The sequence below is a fragment of the Dermacentor silvarum genome, chromosome 3, assembly GCF_013339745.2.
Source record: "Dermacentor silvarum isolate Dsil-2018 chromosome 3, BIME_Dsil_1.4, whole genome shotgun sequence".
NCBI lineage: Eukaryota > Metazoa > Arthropoda > Arachnida > Ixodida > Ixodidae > Dermacentor > Dermacentor silvarum.
This window is the reverse complement of record NC_051156.1, coordinates 173,628,147-173,652,420: the sequence shown is the minus strand read 5'-3', so window position 1 is coordinate 173,652,420 and position 24,274 is coordinate 173,628,147. Positions and strand designations below refer to the sequence as shown.

At 47.1% G+C, this 24,274-nt stretch overlaps 1 protein-coding gene across 1 annotated transcript in view; it reads left to right on the top strand.

Annotated features, from left to right (window-relative positions):
* The first annotated feature begins 365 nt into the window (after positions 1–365).
* Positions 366–24,274, top strand: part of LOC119445035 (mucin-5AC) — a 105,989-nt gene continuing 82,080 nt past the window's right edge. Inside the window, exon 1 of the mRNA XM_049663908.1 lies at positions 366–769. The gene's annotated coding sequence lies outside the window, so the exon portion shown is untranslated. The remainder of the gene's footprint in view (positions 770–24,274) is intronic.

The window sequence follows — 24,274 nt, the reverse complement described above, 5'->3', positions numbered from 1 at the left end:
TGTCCTCGGTCATCCACCACGTCCACTACAGCGAGAGTATCGCTACACGCCGGCCGCAGCATACAGTAGAGTCTGCCTGCCTGTCCATCCTCACCTTGCAATACCACAGGGAAGAAGAGCGGGGAAAGGGAGGGCGTATGCTTCACGACGTGCTGGCGGGCGAGGAAAAAAAGAAAAAGAAAGGCGCGTGAGGGAAAGAGGAGGCTCACGCAACAAGCGGGCCAGCAGTGCCAACGGAGATGGCGATCCAGATAGAGAGGCTCACCGGGGACTCGCTGGGCGGCCTCTGCCAGCCGTGGCAGTAGGAGCAACAGGGTGCAGCCGTTTCATCCCCGCCGCTGTGACCGCCAGTCGCGTGGCTGCATCAACGCGCGTCGGACCGCGGAGAATCGCGCTCCCGTTGCGGAGGCCTGCACGGTTGTGTGCTACTAAGGATCGTCGTAACCCCGCTAGGAGCGGCAGTCACTTTCTTCGCGCGCCGGCGTGGTGAGAGACTTGACTTCTTCCCCTCAGGCTCAAGTGGTGTGTGGCTGGTTGCGCGCGCGGGCCGTGGTGCTCGACGGTGTTTTTCTTGCTTCTCGTCGTCGAGTTCATTCAGACGTTTGCCTCTCACCTGCCGCTTCGCGCAGTCGCGATAATTTGTGAAACGCCGTGAAGCTTGGTGGGGCACCACTGTTTTTTTGTCGGCGGTTCGTTGGTTGTCTTCGGTGTGATTCGGACGGCATTGACTCGGCAGGTGGCATCACCCGTGGATGACAAGACGGGAAGGGTGAGTGGCGTCTTTTGAATTGCGTACTCACAAAACTAAAGGGCAAGAGAAGAAACTATATATATATTTTTCATAGGTTGGATGATATACGAGACGTGATATGCTGAGCGTGGCCACCAGCTTGGCGTGCAGCGTTCTTTATATTGCTCTGCTTAAATTTGTGAACAAATTTAGCTGCTAGCAGACCTGTTTTGAGATGCCAGACAAGCTGCTTAAGAGCTGAACAAAAAGTTGCCTTTGCAACTGAACTAGCGAACGATGCACAAGGTTCACTAATCAAAGTTGTCTTCCCATTACACTGCAGTACCTATAACTTATACGTCTTTGAATTCTGAAAGGTGTTTGTTGTAAATGATGTAGCGGATGACGGGACTGCGCGTAAGGAGCAACTGGGATCGACGAGTGACGAAGTTCTTTGCACAAGCTATCTCCGATGCACTGTCTTGTTCTCGGTGTTTCTAGAGAGTTATGCGCATTTCGACGCGGATTTGTGTAGCTCACCGCAATTATAACCTTCATGGCCGTCTTTGCACAAGGTGAGATTGCCTATACTAAAATTACAGTACTTTTGTAAAAACAGTGCTTCCCTTAGCGAAAACCTTTTATAAACGGGCTGGTTTATAATGCCACCAATTTATTCCTGACGGATTACTAGACAGGTAAAATCCACATTGAAGACGTGACATTTAAGTTAATTCATTTAGCGTGTGGACAGGTAACTGCTCCTTATGTATTCAGTTTGCAGACCTTGCTCTAAACGCGACACTGCGGTGAATTTCTACTTGTACTATCACTAGCCACGGTAGAGCATAGTGTAGTTATCGGAAGCATGCTTTCAGAAAAGCGAACATATTCGTCTTTTTTAATACTCATACATGGCGCTTAGTATAGCTAAAAAAATTACCTGTAAATCGAGTATCTCACTGAAATGATACCTCGTAGTTCTTAAAGAATTGTGGAGAACTGGTATGCCCGGACGTCGGATCTTTTCAGTGAATGAGAGTTCATGAGCGAGAACAGAAAATTTTGACTTGGCTGCCTTTCCAACGAAACAAAAGTATATGTCTTGAAATACAAACGGGCATCATCATCAACACTTCATTTACAAAGTGTTTATTACCCTTTGATATTAGCTGACAAACTTGAATATTTTCGGTGCCCTCGTTTCTTGAATTGTTAAAAAAATGTACTGTTGTCGTCCGCATGACTTTAGAACAAAAGACTGCGTATAAGTGCCAGCACTGTAGAAATCTGAAGTTCTGAGTTGTCGGTTTGCTGCGACAGCTCAAAACTCGAAACTGTTTTCTCAGCTCAGCTTAACACCTCAGCTCCCGTCAGCACACCTCGGCCCTCCCACCCCCTTAACAGTGCATTGCAAGCTAACTCCCAGGGATTTTCAAATCCGCCAATAATCGAATTGTGCTTTATTTTTTTACTTTTCCCTTATTTTCACGCGCGGTTTTGAAATTAACCGTACTAGATGTCTAACCTACAAACCTAAATTTGTTCCGCCTATGGAATATCTGAAATCGGCAGTCTAATCTCCAGCAGAAGAGTCCAAATTTTAAAAGCTACATATTGTAACCCTATGGAAGAGACCACAAATGCTTTACGCACGCCTTAAAACACGCTACAGACACCTGTGTTGCACTTCAGACATATACACTGCAGCCTGTTTGATGTTTGCAGCCGCGCACAGTTGCCATCAATGTTGCGCGCAAACACCCGTGGTGGGCACGCATTGCGGAGCCGAAGCACGGAGCAAGGCGGTCAGCGACACCGTAGTCTGCGTGACAGAATTCTCGAGCAGAATGTATGCCGATCACAACGGCGCGCAGTTATTTCTCTTCGCTTGTATTCGTACAGTGCGACCAAAGACTCATTGGTGTGTGTAAACTGACGTGACCCATATTTCCTTTGACGTTCGTCTCGGCCTTGAACGGCGAGTATATTGAAGGACGCTTTTAAGATCTCAGGTATGAAGCGGCACTTGTTCCTATTTATGGCCAATCTAGTTTTAAAGAAGTCATAAATGTCTCGAAATTGGCATTGATGCATGAAGGGGGTGCATCTTTGTGCGTCTTTTCATGCTGAAATTTCGAGGATTACTTTTGTTTCACAGGCGATCTTGGTTATTTTACAGTCACGCGCATTTTGTTACGACCAGGAATGTTGTTCGAAGATAAAGGCAGAGAGCGGGAAATCTTATTTCAGGAGAGGCGGTTTGGTATGCTCCCTGAGGCTTCGTAAATTTCAAAGGAAATTCTATACGAACACTATACAAAATATGGTACGCCATGGCCACGCCGATTTGTCAAAGATTCAAAAGGGCGTGAAGTCGAGCCAATTCGTCATTATCCTTAACGACGTATTGTTGAGCGCGAATGTATTCTTAGTTCTTACGTATCATCTCGTCGGCTACTGTGCTTCGCAAAGATACAGAGAGAAGAAGCAGGCTGAGCCTGAAGTTGTAATGTACTCTGGCATTTGATTGCGTTGTATCGGATCAGTCTGCAAATATGGCGATAGTCACAACTACAAGCTACAAAGCGACTGCTATCCACGTTCATGTTACACGTGTAATCATGTCAGAACAATTGCAAGATGGCACGTTACCCGTTTTACTAACCTTGCGGTTGAATCGGTGATCTCCTTGCTTCAGCAAATTTCTTAATACATTGTGCTATCTGTTTCATTCGTTATTATCCTTAATATTTTTTATTGCACCGTCCTTCCCAACCACTCACGAACTACCACTCATCTCTTTCGTTCAGCCCTCTTCCTGTCCTTAATCGACGTCGATATCAAGTGTTTCCTCTACGGAAGCTGTCTAAAGGAGTCCCCAAAGCTTCAAGGTTAATCCTTAGTGAGCAACTACACACCACGGGCTATGGCGACTTCAAAGACGAAAGGAGTAACTGATCGTTTTAAAGGCGATGTCTGATTGCCACAGTGACACGTGTTTTGTTAGGTGCATGCAACCACATTGGTTTTCTTTCTTCTCTGTTCATTTTTAAAAAATCCTCGCTGCTTGAATCACCCCCCCCCCCCCTTCCCCCCGTTTCCACAGCTTTCAATGTAGTGTGTCCAGCTTAGCTCACCCAACTACATTCCCACTCACTCCCACTTTTACACACTCCTTAAACGAACACAGAAAGGTTGTCGTAAATGTTAATTTGTAAATGTTACATCTTCGTTAAAATTATTGTTGATGTCCACCAACAAAAATTATCAAGTTTTGAGCATTAGTCGTACGAGGATCCGTTGCCGCGCGAGCTGCTGGTGGCTGCACTGAAAAACTTCCATCGAACGGTCACCTCTCAAGCACGAACCAATCATTTTTGATGGCTATTGTGCTGCCCAGTAGCAGCCCCGGGAAAATCGCCGATACGGCTCAATTGGCTACCGGAAGACGTGGTTAAAGACCGTTGTTTCAGAAAAAAATGGGACGCGCTTACAAGGGAAAAAATACGAACTAAAGAGACAGAATATAGTCGTTTTACGCAGGCTATTAAGCGCTCTATGTCCAATTTTCACTGCATGATTGTCAATTTCGAATTATCTATCAAACAAAGCAGTCGGCGAAATGGCGTGGCGGCGAATTCAAACGCATGACGGGATGCATGGCAAAGCACTCTTGTAAAACCGTGTGCAGTATCAATACCTATAGTGTTCGCATTCGCAAGGAGAGGATTCCATTCGAAGTGTTAGTGTTGACGTCGTCATCGCAGTCGTCATAATCGCAGTCCTTGGTGTCGTTGTTTCAGTCGTTCTTATCCAAACGTTTCGAGAGAATGCAACGGACTACTACAAAGGCTCTAGCACTGTTTTTAACAGGTAGTGACAGAGTGTTGAAAAGTATTGGTACTGCCGAGCTTCGGCCTTGGTTTTCCTTTCTTGATTATGTTTCTTTTCTCGTTTGCGTCCTAGTTTCCTTCGTTGCTGTAATTGCTGTAATTTTTTACGTTACAAACGCGATATTTTTGTTTATGCATGTGTGTATTCGTCTTTGATGATGCATTCAATGTCTTCTGTGTGACATTGCAAAAGTATGCTAAACCTGCTATCTCTATTTCTTTTTTCTTTCTATGCTTGTTGAAATGTGACTTCTTCGTGCACGTTAGTTCATAACATAGTGAACTACTGAACAGCTCATGGATTAATTTCGCCAAAGACTTAGCAGTTCGCTCAGAATTTAACGTTGTGAACAGGTCAATGGCATATTTGTTGCCAAAATTATCGGTATCAAAAATAAATAATAATTACGTCGACTATCACACAAACGAGCTTAATGCAATGACTTCATCTGCAGCGGGTGACACTTTTTTTTCTACAATGCGTCAGCATTTTTGTTTTGCGTACAGACCTCTCAACAGTGTAACTGCTGCATTGGTCGTATTTAAAGACCATTAGTTTTCTGATTAAATTTTGCTTCGTGCCACCTTTACTGTTGTAGCAGAGTCACGAACAAAACCGAAGAAAAAGTTGAGAATAAGTGTACTTTCACTTCTGAGTAAGATGTGTTCAGCTTCAGCGTTCGTCATAATCGTTTTGCTCAGCCTGCAAACAACGGGGATAATGAGTGCGTGAACATTCCGAGCGTTCCATAAGCTTCCGACCCCGGCGATCGCACGGCCTGTGACCAGAGTGTGTCACTCGATCGGCGGACCAGTCATTTCCGCGCGATGTATGACACAACTATATGGACGGCGCCCAGCGGTGGCACTGCCGGCCATGCTCTGCTTGGTGTGGCGTCGTCGCTTTACGGACGGAAGCTTATCGACGAACAATGCGCGGGCTCTTTCTTCTCTGTGTCATTGGCTTCACGGTTCTGCACGGGCGGGGCGGCGTGCCTGGCACGCACCAACGGGCACAGTTTTCCGCGTGTGTTTTATATACTTGCGCACGCCATCCGTTACAACTTGACACGTACCGCCATAGCGTGACGGGAGGCGGGTCACCGTATACCGTTTATGCGCATGAGCGATTTGTGCCGTTGCACGGGACTGGGCGACACGCTTTCTTCTTTTCATTTCTTTTAGTATGAAAGCGTGGCCGCTAAGCGGCAGATGAAACGAATGCTTTGTATACGATATGCGTACTGGTGATCGTATATACGCCGATGGTGTGCGTCTTAATGGTACACCACAACAATCGATTTCATTCGACTATGTAGCATGCTTATGAGCCGCCACTTTTCTTTTTTCTTTTGTGAAACGGTGGTTCGCTTTCTTGCTTCGTTTTTAAAGGCTTATGCGCGCGTGCGTACGCTTCATGAGGTTCCATCTGTGAGGATTGTTTCCTGGGGCCGAATTCACAATGCCCGTCCTTCGTTACAGAACCATTGGTTGCCTTACAAACCACCCTAGATGTTGTGTTGCAACTGTGCTTATTTCAATCTGGTAAATGGTAGTTCTTTAGTATGTGCACTCATTTGTCACCTATTGGAAGGAATTAAATAGAGGCAGAAATGAAAGGATGACAAGATAGACCGTACACGTTAGAGCTGCTCTGTCAATACGGACTTCGCTTTTTTTTTTTTCATTGCGATTGCAGAGCAGATCAGAGCTTTCGTGCAGGCTGATTGAAGATGCACCATAGCTGCCCTGGTGCCCTGCTTAGAGCAACATTAGGGCAAGAAAAAAAATGCGCACAATAGTCGAGCCGCGTAAGCATGCGTGTTCCCAGTGTGTCAAGTTTCCCTTCTTTGCCAGCGTAGTGGCCTCATTAAAGCAGCCCGCTTACCATACGTTAGTATCCCCTTACTTTGGTGGAACAAAAGTCAAGCTTATTCCGTCATCATTTTTTCGATGAGATCTATAAGCTGGATCCGTAGCTTGTTCTGAAGACAATGATGTAGCTCTGTGTATACCGAAATTGGCAGTTTTATGAGCCCTCTACGGATCAGGGGCCGAAATCGCAAAGTTTTTCTTTCGTAAGTACTCTCTGCCATGGTTAACGAGATTCGCTAATATGTCCAGCATCAGGATTGGCTGAAATTTTCTCTTACGAACAATTTTATCGTAAGAAGGTTCTGTGAATTCGGGCCCAGTTTCCAGAAGTCAGCTTCAAATTCGATTTCAGACGATGCTACCAATGCTACCGGCATTTTTATAAGTACTTGTCTCGCGCGGAATTAGAATTAGAACTAGATGCACGGACCGCATATGACCTGCTAATTCGCGATTCTCTAACGTTTCTAATTGGCGTAACATGAGTTGGGGGGGGGGGGGGGGGTGTTGAATCATCGCAATAGGGAAAGGTGTACAGATGTCTCTTTCGAGAGCAAAGCAGCTTGCGTTCGTCGCAGCGGACAACACGCGGCTTCGTGGATGTATAGTGGCAGGATAGCAGCACATTTTTATTATTTTTTTTACTTAAGTTTTTTTTAAGGCACATTTAGTTTCCCCAGCTCCTCTGGCCGCTGAACATGGCAACTCAAGAGTCACTTTAAAAACTTATTGATGATGCAGTGCTCAGCACATGCAAAGCTGGTTGTCTGTCGTTATACAATAAACGAAAACAGTTGTTCTCCACAAACGACGCGCTGATACTGTAAATAGGCCAATCGGTCAAGTTCAGTAGCAGCGGACGGCCAGGTTGTTGGCTTCGTGTTGCGCCGAGTGCGCTAAGATATGTATGAACCCGTTGGTACGCGCAGTTTCGAGGTCGACGGACCAGCGTTCCAGCGGCGCAGGAACAAGCCACGCCACGCGGCGACGAAAAAAAAAAAAAAAAAACGGCGCCTCGGGAGAGTGAGGCTGTAAGAGTCAATGAGGGTGATATGGCAGAATGAGGTGGCCGCCAGAACCGGTGTAGGTCATCTTTTATTTTTATTTTGTTGTTATTGTAATTATTTTTTACAGGCAGCTACCCAGAAGCCTCAAGAAAAGCGTAGTACTATATATACTTAGGGTCGTACTCGAGCATGCGCAGCTATACTAAAATTACTGCAGAGAGAAAAAGAAAGGAATCAATTTACGCGTGTAGCAAACAGGGCCCGCATTCATAAAAAGGGCTAATGCTTTAATTTTTCATAACAGCAATTAGCCGCCAATCATCACGTGACGTTTTACCTTATTAGCGTAGGCGGCTGGCCAATGGCAAACAGCACTTATCAACGAAGCGCGTATAAGCGGTTTCTCATTTGTTGACTGGCTGCGCTAAAAAATATTCGGTATCATTATTGGCTGGTACTTCTAAGCGACTGATCACTTGGCTCGTATTCCCAGTCAAGCCCTAGTGCTCGAACTGTTCGTAAGAGTATATGCCTGCCAATCATGATGTTGGACATGTTATTACGAATGCGACAAACAGTTCCAAACAGCTTTTATGCGGACTGAACCTTGTTTTTTTTTGTTATTTTATGTGAGACACGAAAGAACAAAAGCACGTTTTATCTATGCACAAGCTTGAGGTTGTATACTGACAAAGAAGTTTATACGCCAGTGCCGTTCCTAAAACTAACGTTGGCCAATTGGGGCAGCTGGCCTAATGTTAGCAAATGTGGTCGGCCAACAGAGTTCCTACAGCATCTGTTAATTCAGTTCCGCGCGCCCGTGTAAACAAAACTTCCCTTACCTAAGCGCCGTCTGTTGGCCATCACCGCTTCTTTAGTCTCGTTATCATATGCCAGCCGTTACATGAATGGCATAGGGCCAGATTGCTATCCAGTAAGGAAATGCTCTTACTTGAAGGAAGTTTTGTGGATACAGACTCTGGGCACCGTTGGCCGAATTTTCAAAGCTTTCCGTTCATAAGTGACCTTCGCTTTTGGCTCATTCGCTAATAATAAGTCAGTGATCAGGATAGGCTGAATATTTATCTCATGAACAATTCTAGAGTAGGAGCTTTTTGAGAATACAGGACCGTACTATAAAACACGATGTTTAAATATATAACGATAATTAACGTTATCTCTGTGATAGTTGCCGCTCAATCAGACACAGGTCAGAAAAGAAAGGCTCCCGCCTCTCGAGACGCATAACCCATATAGATAGATAGATCAAATCAAATCATTTTTATTTCCTCTAAAGAACAGATTCTGGAGAGGTTAATTGGCTAAAAGCTGTTATGGACAGGTTACAGGGCCAATGAACCCTTTACAAGGCAGTTGGGACTAGAAAAAAATATTGTCAAGAATTATAATACATAATATCGTAATTATAAAGTAATGCAATGTTTTTCACCATTTCATAATACCAATACACTAAAGAAATTAAACAATAAAGTACGTATGTCTGAGCATGATGTGCAATTTATATTTCCTAAGAAAAAACGCATAGACACCAGAAAAATACATAGTACAGCGGCAAGGTACAACCATAAAAATAACCATGATTGAAAACACCGAAACATCACAGAAGTAATGTATCTCTACAATGTCAATTGTCTTGATAGGTGTTTCTTGATATGCGGCACACTTCGGGGCACAACGCGCCGTGTTGCCCGAGGTGCTCACAACTCACCTACCGTCTTTCAAACTACGCCTGTCTGTCACAGCTCCCCGTGTTGCTCTATATACGTTTCATCTCACCGTCAAAGACCGTCGCCCGCCCTCGTCCAAGAACTTCAACACGGTTTTGGCGCGCCAAGGTCGTGTATCCCAAACGAGTCCGCTCTCTCCTGGCGTCCAACTTTCGGTAGCTGTCTTTGTATCGGGGACACCGAACAACCTGCAGGGATTAGCCGATGCGTCGCGTCTAAATCGGGCTCCCGCAAAAGGCTATTCAGTATAGGAGTTCGTCCTCGGTTCATCGTCGACCTCGTTTCGCCACTAGAGGGAGTTACCCTCGCAGTATATAGAAACACAATCAGTCAGAGCGACCAAAAGAGACGAGAGCGCCAATAATGCTTGAATTTTGCTCTGTTTGCCACAGTTGCACAGCTGACGCCAACTTTGGTTTCGCGCGCTCGCTGGTAGCACGCCAATTTTCGACGTCAGTTGTGACATCGTCAGGAAAGGAAAGTGCTGGTCAGTTTTTCTTTTTTCTCGATATAAGTGAGAGTTGAAGCTAATGTCGAATTGATTCGGGAAGAACTGCGCTGAAACGAATTTTCCTTGAGCTGAACAATTCTGAAGGCTCTGTCTATTTTGTTGTCGACTTACTGAATTACCATTAAGCCGAACGAATTCTTCTGGAAGGAAATTTACGGTATGTGAAAAACTTATTGCTATGGATTTGTGAACGTGCTGTGTGAGTGATGTTTGGTGCGCAAGTTGTGGCGTGTGTGGACATACAGGTACGAAATTCGCATGAGCAACAGCCTAACCACACTGATATTCGTGACTTGATAGCATACCAAGCAAGGCGTATTCCTCATCCCTAAACTGACTGGAAAAAAATGCACTCATACTAAATGTTCAGTTTCTTTAACAGCTTAACCACTAACATAAGAAGCATGCGGCAACTCAACAGGCACAAACGAAGTCGTGCGAGCACTGTAAGCGGGTCTTGCTTGACGCAAATGGCTCTGCACGAAATAAATACCGGTCCGTTTTGACTGAAGCGCCGAAAACGCCCACAGAAAGGAAATCTTTCACGATCACTTCCTTGTCAAAGGCGAGTTCGGTAAATTAGCGCAGGAAAAAATGCCGCGCATAATCACGACGCTGCAGTTTTACGATCCACTCTGGCTCGGCCGTATATATCATCTATGACATAACAGGTTGCGTCACACTCGCATGCAGACATGAACGCTTCGTTCGAAGCTACGGCACTGAGCAAAGCCGCACGCACCCCGTCTCTCTCCTCTCTCTCTCTCTCTCTTTCACCCTCTCACAACTCCTGCTGCGGCCCTTTTTTTTTCGTCAGGAAGCTCAGCCGAACAGTCATTCATTGAGGGCGAGCGAGCCCGAAATGTAGAACAGGAAGCATTTGCAACCAAGGTTAGTCCGATACATAGGCAAAAGGAACCGATCGCGCAGGGGCTGCCTGCATAATGGACAACGCGTCGTATACGCAAGACTCTGTTATGATGCTGCTCGGGGAAAAAAAATGGAGCGCGCCTATGCTCGCGGCTAGGAGGCGTGGTGGTGTGCCAGGTCTTTCCGTCGAGAACAAAGGCATTTCGTCACTGATGACGTATGTGCGGCGCAATCGCCGAAAACGAGCGCTGAGGCGAGGCGCGGAGAGATGTGTGTGAGTCTTATTGTGAATGAAGATCGAAAGTGGGGCAAGGTGGCTGCATTTAGCGGGACGATCGAGCTACGTGTACGCGAGTTGTGTGATAACTGGCCAAATGTTCAGGCCCAGAGGTTTGCTTAAGAGCGTGTCAAAGGGCAAACGCCTCATTGCTGGGTGGGAAAAAAAAACAAAGCAGTACCTGAACGTTGGTGTTGAATTGTACAGTTGTGATAAAAGGTCATATAATGTTTTTATTAATATTATTATTTCTTGTTTCATAAGCACACTGTGCGTAGTTTGTTGACTTGTGGTCGCTTATGTTCCATTGTTTTATCGCTTCACAATGTCAGTTGTACTGCGAACTGTTCAAGCAGCCTGCATGCCACCTCGTTCCGTAAGCGCCAGCGTGCAATGTTAGCCGCATGTATGCGAGCTACCTTGAGAAACAGCCAGCGCGCATTGTTATTGGTATCCGTGACACCTTTGTTGCATTCCAGTGGTCATCATTTCATGCCAGATGTATACGCTTTTGTCACCAGTCGCCCGACTAGTGCATAGGACGGTGAAGGAGGCCAACTGACACCGTCCTCCAATACTCCGCAGGGTTTGTCAGATGCGCGAAAAACGTCGGTCATAGTTAAATATTCATTCGATGAATCTTTGCCACCAAGAAGATATGAGATATGCCTCGATAAAGCACTCCGAGATTTCAGCACCAAAACATTTTTGCATGTTTTCATATCAAATGTTCGTGTGTAGCAAGTCAGTTTTGCCCTCTCACTGGTCCAAGTAGCGCTCCGCTTACGTTATCAGCACGATCGGCTGATCATAAGTTATGTGTGATGAGATAGGAATAAAATAGTGCGACGGGAATCCTTGTGTTATATCAAGCCTGTTTTCTCTTACCTTTGTTAAAAATGTGAGAACCCTCCAGGAGTGGGGGCGATCGGCGCTAACAAGTTGATTTCTTATCTCGCACATTTCTATTCGCTCTCATAGGCACCGACTGAGTCTGTCGCTCTCGCTTACTACGAGCTAGCGCGTTGCCACTTCGCAGCAGCTGCGTGTAATTACATTTGTCTCTCCTTTTTTTCTTTTTTGCTGGTTCATTCCCACTGCCCTGACACCGCGTGAGGAGTCACGACTTTCTGACTTTCGCCTAGATCGGCCTGAGGACTGGATATTGCAGGCACGCGAGATGAAGTCGTCGCTGTATGTTTACTCTGGTTAAAGAATTTGCCTGGATGACTCAAGCTCACGTGGGCGTTTTCTTCTGCGAAGGTAAGGTGTTCAAGGTCAAATAATCAGCAAGACGTTCAGACAACCTTTCAGCTTTCGCACGGACAAGTCTGTCATAGTCGTATTGTCACGTACGAGTTTGTACCGCTGTGGACAAAATGACGTTGGTTGGGGAAGAAGAGGCTGAAGTGTCTCGGAGCTCGGTAGATGGTGTCACCCTGGCCACAGAGCTACAACCCTCTGTATATATTGTAAATACATACATTTTCTCCCCGTAACATTTTGGTGGAGGTGCTGGGTAATCTCGCCACAAGCCGGCCCTGGATCTTCGCAGTGGGCGTCACATCGGTTCCGCTGTTATGGCTACTGACGCTGCCTCCGCCGCTCAGACACCGGCGGAAGTGGTACTAACCCAGCTACGTCACCCGGGAATCTTCACTGGCACTGGCAAGGTCGACGTCGAAGACTGGCTGACGTCGTATGAGCGCGTCGGTAAGCACAAGTGGAATGCCACACATTTGCTGGCCAACCTGATCTTTTACTTGGGAGGAACCGCGAAGGTATGGTTCGAGACGCATGAAACCGAAATTACAAGCTGGGACTCCTGCAAGGAAAAGCTACGCGATCTTTTCGGAAGGCCTGTGGGACGTCAAATGGAGGCCAAGCAAGAGCTAGCGTCTCGTGTCCAGACACCAACCGAATCATACGTCGCGTATATTCAAGACGTTCTGGCTCTCTGCCGTAAAGCGGACGCGGACATGCTAGAGGCCGATAGGGTTGGACACATCTTGAAGGGCATCGCAGACGATGCGTTCAACCTCCTGCTTTGCAGGAACTGCTCAACGGTTGAATCCATCATAAAGGAATGCCGGAATTTTGAGCAAGCGAAGAGCAAACGCATCGTACAACGCTTCGACCGACTTCCCAATACGGCTGCCACTTCCTCCTGCAACGACCCTCCGGCATCACATCCGCCTGCCACGCCAAGCTTGACACAGGTCATCCGCCGCGAACTTGAGGCTATGGCTCCAAGTTCTCACTGTCCCCATACGCACGACAACATGACCGTCTCGCTCATTCAAGCTGTTGTCCGCCAAGAAATTGCCAACATGGACATCCAGTCTGCCGTCCGCCCACGTCCCACCCCTACCACTCCTGTCATTGCCTCTGCTGCACCTCGCCAGTCGTTTCCGAGTCCATATCGGAACCCATCTGAGTGGCGAACACCGGATGACAGGCCGATTTGCTTTGCTTGCTCCCGGGTCGGTCACATCTCCCGCCACTGCCGTAGTAGCCGCTGGTACTCCTCGCCTCGACCATACGCTGATCGCCGCTTCAACCGAGACCCTCGGTCTCTGTCGCCCCTTTCTGAACCATACCATGCCGGCCTTCCCTCTCGGGGAAACACCACTAGCCGCTGTATCGACAAGGTCGGTCTTGGCTTGTCTTGGCGTGTGTTGGCGATGAAAGACGGTCATCGGTTGGCCCGTGATAGATGAGTTTCCTTTTGATTATTGCTACCAGTACGGCAACGAACGGAGAGTAAGTACTCCGGATGAGTTTAACAATAACGAAAAGCTCGTTATGAAACGCGCTTTATTTGTTATTTTATTCCTATTATTTTTTTCTTATTCTGTGAGCGGTGTTGAGGCAATATTATCATTTATGGCTATTCCTTTTTGCAGTATGGTTAACGTGGTGACTTTCTCGTACATCATGCTGATAAAAATCGGGAGCAAGTAAAACATGTTCCACGTTATCGCCGAACACCTGCTGCGTAACGATAATGTTCAAGTGCTCTTAAAATACAATGAAATAAAAAATTTCCAGTTCTCCATTTTTTTGTAGTAACAGAAATGTTAGCAATTACGAAGCACAATGTTCGGTGTTTATTGAGAGACGCCACGTATGCAGTACGTCACACTATAGCCATATTCAATTCAGTAAAAAAATTATTGTTCAGGTACAGCTACATCTATTCAAGTTTAATAATTTCGGGTAGTTGCAGAAACCAAAACTGCTCTCTTTTTAAGGATACGCTGCTCTTCAAAAAAATTATCTTCTTAATATATTTTACGTGCGACAAGTTATCATCGGTTTCATATGCTGCAGAAAATGTCATCAAAATTTTCAATCCCGCAATCATCCGCAGTATAATTTCTTGCCTTTGAAGAATTAGCTGGGCAATTTCGACGAATGATCATAAAAAAACTTACAGTGTGTAAAGCTTTGTTGATCGAAGACGAAGTAAAATGAATTATCTCGAAAACGTGAAGCGATTGGGCCACCTATTCGCAAGAACGTGCTTACGCTCGAACTGTTCGTAAGAGCACAGCCAGTCAATATAAAATATCACTTTGAACTAAAATATTGCATATTTAGGACTTCATTGTTTCAGTAATAAAATGTTTTATTGCGATAGCAATTATATGGACACTCAAAAGCAGATTTCTGCCGTCGGCGTCGCCGTCGCCGTGAGGTTCCGTATGACGTCATTTGGAGATGAAATCGTCGCCGCGCGCCGAACGCTGTATGTGCGAGTGAAAGGGCGTGAGGGGCGCGTCTTTCACGGGGAGTGAACGCACGGCGGAGAACAAACGCGCGTTCTGCGCCGTGATCGCTTAAGGGCTGCAGAAGTAGGTGTCTCTTTTCTCCTTTACAATCACCATATATGTAGAGCAAACGCGCCTTCTTCAGACGCGCGAGAGGCCGTGGGGGAGGGGGAGGGAAGGGAGGCGACGTTTAGCTGCGGCACCAAGTGCCTATTTATATCAGAGGCTCCGGCAACAGTCACCAACGCCGCACGCATTTTGAGCGAACGCGGGCAAAACGCCGATGGCGGCGACAACAGTTCTGCGTGTTGCCGATGCTGCTGCATGTCCAAGTTTATACAGCTGATAAAGTTAATATCATTACTCCGTATAGCTCTCTACAAGTTTGCTATCGCAATTGATGCTTCGCCTTTCAGGTGAAACTGCGACAACTTTTTGGAGTACATAAGTGTTCACGAACGCCATGAACCGCTCTAAGAGCTCTCGTGACTACTTCAAATTTGAAAGGTACACTGCTTGCTTATGGTGTTCAAATTTTTGTAATGCGAAGCGTTCTTGACCGAGTCAACCCAGTTTTTTGTCGTGCATTTGGACGTTTTCTAGGGCTGATCCCAAACATAGTGTAGTCTGTAACATGAAAACGCTCGACACACGCGCCAAATGTCAAATTCCCAAGTATTTACGCGCTCACATCTTATTTTTAAATAAAGGACCCGTACACATGAATCGCTTCGGTCGCTCGGCTGACACAAACGAAATCATTTCATAGGTTATATTGATTTACTTATGTCTAAAAACACAGCTAAACTCGCGATAATGCGAGGGTCCGCTGCAGTGTGGTCCGACATTGCCTGGCGTTGTCTAAGTAGGTTTAATAAATACTGCTGAACCGCAGTTTCGCACCTGCAAAGCTGAAGCCAGAGTTTGCCTACACTTCTTTCTTTTACTTCAAGTACTCTATTTCATCCAACGTCATTGCACGTTTTGCTTCTCCATCTAACGATCAACACTTATGGGAAGGTACACGTGACAAAGCCAACATTTTTTCATTCATTTGCAATGCGCCGACAGACACAATTGTGATACAGTCGGTTCTTCCGTCACGCATAGGGCATGTGGACGTCACGTTTGACATGTTGCGACCAGGGGGGGGGGGGGGGGGGGGGGTATTATGTAAGAGTCCACCCCAGCCGTTCCAGTGCCAGCCAGTCTCCTTCGCGCTCGTGAGGCCTGAGCCAATGGCGACAGCCGAAGTGGACAGTCCACTAGGTGGACTCTTACAGAATACCCCCCGCTGGTGTCATCTACATACACGTAATAGGTCCATATAGCCAGAAAAAAAAAAAGACGGTCTTTTGGTTTTCATTGGTTTGGTTGGTTTGGTTTGGTTTAACGTAACCGGCGTGACACTGACCGTTCTTTCCAGGGCTTTCTGCACAGCTCAACCGTAACGCCCGTGCGTTCGTTGCACGTTGATTTAATGGCACTTCGCCGGCACGCATCGACGAACCTCGACGTGCCGTAAAATTCGGAACAGGTAATAAACCCGGTCCCGGAAGCGCAGAATGAAGGAGGACGCATGAGTCCGGCTACACTGCATACGTACTACATATACACGGACCATTGTCGTCTCAGTGAAAACGGCCCACAGCTATAACGCGGAAGGACACGCGTCACCGAGGAACAACGATCCAATCGGAGGACCCGCTTTCGATGCAAAGCCCCGTTCGCACAGCCTCCGTAGTGTGGGTACACCCTTGGGCCGAGTCGTGCCTTCCGGATTGCAGACTTCCCAGTGAAAGCGAAAATGCCGCCGTGTAAACAAGTGTCACGGAAATCGGTGTCAAACGTCCGTGCGATGGGCCAGTGTGGCCGAAATTACCGATACCTGTCGGAAACGGCGTAGGAGGGTCGTTTCCATTGATCGAATGCAATTGTTTTTATTGATCTCGGAAAGACGGGCATTCAGGTCCTATCGCGAGACGTCGATGAATCATAAAAAGACAGCTTGGTTCATTTTTCAATACCGAATCAGCTCACAGCGAACGCGGTCAGTGAGCTCCATGCACATGCATGTCACGCAGTATTCATATCTGTGTGTTCGTTCGGTGTATGTATTGTAATTAAATACATATTTCCGCTGGCATTTATAAATGAGCGAGGGCATTAATTTGTTCACACGTCAACATGTTGCAAAACGTTTTTGTCGTTTGATTTTTTTCCCTGAGGTATACAGAAGATGACCGAAAAACAAAACAAAGAGGCGCTAGGGGCTGTAACCATGACATCATTGGCTCAGATTTTAATACGTGTCATTGCAGTGAACGTGAGCACCTGCATACAACACGTCCTGGTTGCTTAGTGGCTATGGTGCTGGGCTGCTGAGCACGAAGTCGCGGGATCGAATGCCGGCCACGATGGCCGCATTTTGATGGGGGCGAAATGCGAAAACGCCCGTGTACTTAGATTTAGGTGCACGTGTTAAAGAACCCCAGGTGGTCTATATTATTCCGGAGTCCCCCACTACGGCGTGCTTCATAACCAAATCGTGGTTTTGGCACGTAAAACCCCATAATTTAATTTTTAGCACTGCATACAGGGCTTGTCACATAGAGAACACGATCAACAGACATTGGCGACACCTCGTTTCGACAACTATACATTCAGTACACGCCTGGTCCTGCGTAGTGCCTCTCCCGAATCCCACAGAAGGGCGTACCGCTGTCGACTGATATATATGCGGCAAAACAGCGCTAAAATTCGAGACACAAAAAAAATTAAAAACAGGAACACACGCAAGCAACGAGATATGACTTACAACTGCGTCTCATGTTTACCTGCTCTTTATAGCATGCGTAACTAAAGCGCGCACGCAACAAGAAGGGGAAGGCAAAACGAAACGACGTGACAACCATTTTTCATGCAAGTTTAGTGATGCTACTTCGAACGCACATTTATTGGCATTGCCAAAATCGAATACGCTTTGTTTTGCTTGGATATGCTTCGAAGGTCTCACGTACAGATATGAAAATAAATGTGAATAAGCTTCGCAGTCCTCACGTTGTTCTAGTCCATTCATGTGTACAGCTTTATAATGCGGCATTTCCCAGACTTCAGAATGCAACTATATTCTTCACAATGGCCTGATAAGTACGTAGTTGCATAACGGCGCACGCCTTCACGCGATGCCTTATGGCTTTCACTGTGCGCCGAAAAACAAGTTTCGAAGGACGCTTTCCTATACAGACTTTCACCATTAGCGGCTGCAGACGATTTTCCCGTCACCTCGAAAGCCCGAATTTGTAAACGCAGCCTATTCATTTGCCTTCTCAGTGAGCGCGCACCACCCTTGGAACTGTTTCCATCCGGTATAGCCCCCAACTCCCGTCAGAAATTATGTAAACATAGATAATGCGTTCCCGAGACGAATTTCTTCCGGCATATTCGTGACGGGATATTTATTTTTCTTCTTCGGTGACCCTTCGCCAGCGGCTTAGCTAACGGCAACCGCAATAAAACTGTCATTACGTCACTGAGAACGGCACGCCGTTATTGTGCGTGTTTCGCGTTCCGTCGCCAAACTTTCGCTGGCGCGCCGAGCGACAAAGAGCCGCAGCGACCATTTCCAAGTTCCAGCCGCTGCAGTGCGGGAACACAAAGGTCCCAAAGAGCGTAAGAGGCTCAGCGTAAGAGGCATTACTGTGCAGCAGTCACAAAAATTAGGACAACAACTGAGAAAGAGAGGACCTATATTGCGGGAATGAGAAGAAAAGAAGGTTAAGAGCTTATGAATTAGTCAAAGGTCGCGTGAGGCAGGACAAATGGTACGAAACAATGGCACTTAGAAGCGCCCGCGACGATGACCTGCTGCCTGCAAAGCGTCACGCGAATGCCTAGCAGCTGGCAGCTCTCCGTGGCGTGGGTCAGCCGCGAAGCCACGTGAGGCTGCACCCTGAGGAAGATTGAAGTTTTCTGTCATGAAAGATAATTTCTTATCGCCGGCTAAAAGGCCTGCTCTTTCTCTGCGAGTCTGGGAGATGCAGATAGGCCTATATTAGACTGCGTATGCTGAACGCCTCGTGTAACCTCGGCGGGTTTGAGGACAATGTGAGGGAATTCGCGAGCAATTTAGAGGCGGCCGTGCTATCGCGCGCTTCAGTGCCGTGCGAACAGAGAGCATGGTGAGCAATGATGACATTGCCTGTTCAGGCTGTTTCTCGTTAAGTTGTTTGGAGAACAGTGAACGCCGATAAGCAGGCCGTCGAGCGCCGAGGGAGTTGTAATTGCGTTCGTGGGTACCAAGAGTCTTTCTCGCGTTGGAAGAAAGCGGTGAGTAACACCGTGGAGTTTATAAACAGTAGCCCGAGATTAGCGCATGAGATATCGCAAGAGCGGCACTCCCACGTCTGGCACGAAGAGTGCACGCTTATACGCTCCCTCACCCACACTCTTCCTGTTCAGCTGCTATATACTGCGGCAGGTCATTAGCGGGTGAAGGTCGACCGAAGGCAACGAACGTCCGAGAGAGAAGGTCAACAAGTGTGAATTGCGCTCGCATACTGGTTCCAATAGGGGATACGTGCTCGCACATTCAAGGACACAGGTGGGGATAATCACGACTTGTCACTGTATGTCTTACTTTTCTAGCATGGAGGTGGCACTTATGTCGCTCGCAGTGTTGCACGCCGAGCTTCGACTCTTATCGAAAGAGGTCAGCGCCCTCACGGGTCTCTGCGACACAGTTTACGTCATGCACCGACTGGAATGAAACTAGCTTATACGGGCGTTAAGAGTTTAAAAGCGACAAGCCAAGAGTTTTATGCATCGCGGAGGAGCCGACGAAAGGAAGCAGTTTTCGTCTTACGCACGAGAACCTACGCAACTCTCATGCGCGCTTATCGAAACAAAGATATGGAGAGAGAGAAAGAGAGAGAGAGTACGAGGGCATCGTTCGCGTACGCCTCTCACGTTCGCCGGCGCGAAATCTTCGCGGTGGTAGAAAACCGAAGCCAAGAAGCATTTGCGCTCGCTTCTACACGTATGGTCCCATTGCGTTCAGCTGGCCGCGCGCGAATAGTACACACTTGAGCCGAGAGGCCCGTAAACATTTCACAACGCCTTTCTTGGCTATCAAAGCGCATGACCACGGGGTATATGTGCTCACATCCGTTTCATGAGGCTGTTGGTTCGTCGTTGTTGTTTGCTTGCTCATCGTTTATTTATATCGATAAGATTTTGCGATTCGGACGCTAGGTGGACAACTGACATGGCTGAAAACGGACACAAACACAAAATGCAACGATACGAGCATTCATAAAGGAAGAGAATTAGGCGCAGGAATAGTTGGCATGCTTCTTGAAGTTGAAGGGCAGCATAACACTTCCCTGTTTGTTATACGCTGTAAACAAGCCAAAGCCTCTCGTATACGGTACTGTGTTTTCGCAACGTGTCCAGGACAACGTATAGGCTAAGGTTGCGGCATCCTCGATTGGGCCCTTCAGAGCGCGCCTACACAGCTGCAACTGTTATCTAAGGCAATCACTTAACCTTTTTTTAACAAGCGTAAGCTTGCCCTACAATCTGCAGGCAGGGTAAAACTTTTACTTGATGCGGGGATCTCGGGAAAAGCAGTACTTCCTGAACCTGTCCGCGCAGCCTGGATTTCAAATGCACTACGTTTACTAAAGTGTACGCGACCACGTAATGCTTTAATGGATGCAAGTTAAAACTAGGCTGACATTCGGCCTTCTCGCGGAACCCGCATGCCGCGAACTTACGTAACCCTGAGCATGGGAATGCACAAGTGAATGAGCAGTGGTGGTTAACTTCTTGTGCGAATCGGGATTTGCGAGGCTGAATGGAATATGAATCAAATAGCGCAAAAAGACAACGAAAAAAAAAAACCAAATCGAATCGAATTTTTTACATATTGTTTCGTGATAATGGACAGCTATTCGCACCATTGATATAAAACGATTTTCACATCCTGGTATATTAATCACGTTAGCTAGTTTTTGTCTTTACACATGGCACGTTATAAAGAGTTATTTATTAAAACTTCACATGGAGCGTTAAAGTAGCTTATTCGCGTACTCAGGGATCATTGGAAAGTGTAAATTACAGTGTTTTCACCGGAAAAGTGTGGCATCCTAAGCGACGTAGTGTACCCAACTCCGTGTATAGCCTCTCGTCTTTTACGTCTGCTATGCTCGCCGGGATGAAATCGATGTCACTCCGATTTCACGAGTCAACGCGCACAGTTGGCGATGCTTTAACGTTAGTGAGTGATTTGAAATATTCGAAAACCATTCAAAAAATATTCGTAATTTCAAATAGTGACTATTCGATTCGAAGATCATGTCGAATAGGGCAATATTCGATTCGTTATTCGAAAGTTTCGAATATTCGCACAGCCGTATTCTTTATTAATCAACAACAGATAAAAAATTAAATGGAAAATGAGACAGCCATCAAATCGTAGCAATTGCTACAAAGGGAACTTGAGCGGGTACCTCGAAAGAGAAGCCTCGCAGTTGAAGAAAAATTCGTCCTTCTCCGGAGGCAAATTGTTTCTATATTTTTCAAGAAGTGGCCTTAGCGGAAGACCTTGCAAGAGAGGCTGTCTTTTCACATTTGATTACGAGACACCATCCCGTTTTACCCGTTCATGGATCAGAATGATTTTCTCCCTTAGAAAACAAATGTAAAGAAGGGGAGCGGGCTAAGGATCTTTTGATTGGGGCCCACCGTTGCACAGCACTCACTTAAGCATTTCTCGATAATGAGAGAGAGATTGAACTTCATATTGTTACGCGAAGGACGAGTCAATTAGACGAGTAACTATTTACAGATTATATTTATAACAATGGTTGCAGCGCTAACCGGTTGGATTCACAGCGCGAGCCCTGTTCGTTCTTACTCCTCTTTTCTCGAGTGATGGCGCCCACGCGCCTCATTCAAACAACCAAATACAACACGCGTATAGCATAATACCCCGGCGGTAGAAGCTACGTCTCGGAGCGTCTCAATGTCATCACTGGGAGGGTGATACTGCTTCAGTCCTGTAATGTGCACGATATCACTGGACTGGGAAGCAGAAGGGGCATCAGGGGCGATCTCGTAGGTGACGAGAGTCACGGCACGAAGCACTCGGTATGGGCCTGTGTTGCGAGACAGCAGTTTTTCAGACAAGCCGGCCTGACGCGACGGAGATCATAGAAGCACCAAAGAACCAGGCAGGAAGTGTACGTCTCGGTGTCGCCGGTCGCACAACCGCCTTTGACTCTCTTGGGAGTTCAGAAGGCGGTCACGGGCAATTTCCCTTGCGTGGGCAGCGCGGGCGATGGCGTCAAGTGCATATTCACTGGTCGGTGCCGCGTGTACAAGGAGGGTTGTGTCGAGGGGCAGTGCTGGACAGAAGGAAAAATGGGGAGTAGAGCGAGGTCCCAGTCATTGTGGTCTGAAGAGACATATTTCGCGAGCATGTCTGTGGGAGTGTGATTGAGACGCTACGTGAGGCTGGATAGCTTGTGCCTCGTTGTACAGGACTGCAAGATGTTTGCAATAACTTTTGATGGGAATTTCCGGCCACGGTCTGTGAGAAGTTGTCGTGGAGCTCCATGTAATAAAATCACGTTGCGTAGAAGAAAATCGGCGACATCTGTGGCGCAGCTTGTAGGAAGCGCTCGGGTGGTGGCGTAGCGCTTGGCGTAATCCGTGGCCTCTATCCCAGAGGTAGATAGAGGAAACGGGGCGGAGTAAGTCCAAACCAACCCGAAAGAATGGCTCAGCGGGGATGTGGAGGGCTTGAAGGAACCCGGCAGGGAACATATTGTAGCAATATTGTTGCTCAGTGGATTACCGAGCAGGCAGCTTTAGTTAAGGCCACCTCTGTCAGCAACTTTTTGCGGATTTAATGCAGGGTGCCAGGTAACAGGGTTAGGAGGTAGAGATAGGGAGGTAGGATAAGGCCGTGGAGGAGGTGGTGGATCACATATCCGCAAGATATGATGAGTACAAAATAGTGTGGTCGCAGCAGTGTATGCAGGGAGGGGGATCGTGTGCGAGTCATCGGAGAACGTGGATGCGGGATGAAATCGGCAGGATGTCTGACTGCGCCTTTCGGATGACGGTGCCTGGTTTACTTGTGATGTGCACTTCCACGGCAAGGAATCCGCGGGAGGGGGGGGGGGGGAAGGGAGGGCTTGGTGAGAATGTGTCGTCCCTTCCGCGCGAAGATAGCCTGATCTTCTCAGGGCGTCAATGGCAACGTGTTAATCTACAACATGCCGACAACTAAGAAAGCCTCGCTTTCAAAGATTTACCGTGGTTTAACGCGGGGAAACCAAGTTTGTGAAGCGATAGCATGGTTTTGATTGCTTTGGGAAAGGACACAGACGCAGCTCGGCGCGGCAGCAGCGGCAGCAGCGGCAGCAGCAGCAGCAGCGAACGAACTGACATTCATGCTGCGTCTCGCTTCATTGCGAACTAAGTGGCGAAGGCACAGCGCATACGAAGCTATCAGCACTCGGCGCACTTTGTACACATCGCAGATCGCTTTGAAGGTATGGGGGCCCACGCGGCGTTCGCAGGAGCCGCCGGTAGTGGCAGGCTAAGTCCCAGTTCGACCTTGACTGAGCTTGAAGGTCCGATTTACGAAACCAGGCGTTTTATCGGTTTGTACCTAGAGTAGTAGAGCTGTCTCTCTAAAATTTCTTCTCATCACACGACTGTCGGCGTGCTACTATGCATGGAGCCGATTACCCCATTCATGCAGAGTGTATGCCACGTTACTGAACCTCCGTCAATGCTGTGGCTGCCGCCCTACTATTTTGTATGAAGAATTTTGAAATTTCTGAAAACAGTCACTTACTCTAATACATTAGGAAGCACTCTGCAGGCAACGTATGCACTTTAGTATAAAATGGCAATGTTACCAAACAAAACGGACATGTGCCATGAAAGTTGTCAACATTTGCATGTGTTGATGGAGTAATCGATGCATGGACACCTAAGTCAGTTTACCACCAAATAAAGTAAATTCTGGAACCCCCAAACTCAAAAGCTTTCGAAGCACGAAACTCTCAAAAAGAAATAATAATGACGTCACAGAGAAAGCATCCGCTCTCGGGTCCGAAAGGGGCTGTAGATAACTCCGCATACGACTACTGCGTTGCTCGTCTAAATTTTAGACATAGTGCCACTCAACTTTTTCGTGAACACCGTGCTACGAAAAATTCGGCGGCTGGCTGTATACGTTCAGTATTTGCAAAAGTGGGCATATGGTACGCCATGGCCTCCGCTTAAAGGCTGCGGAGCACAACGAAGTGGTTCGCCTCTGGTCACAAAGGAAATGTAACGAAAAGGCCAACTCACGGGAAAGTTACGCCGGCATTGTCGCAGGACACGTGACTAACCAGAGCTTTTCAATTATATTATTCGCAAACACCCCCATAGATACATGCATGCTTCGGAATCCGGTCACAGCGAATAACGCCAAAACATGGGTCTACTGAATGTCGCGCCACCTGCACCACTTTCCTAGCAGCATAGTGCTTTCTGCTAAAAAAAAATGTCTGGTAATCTCT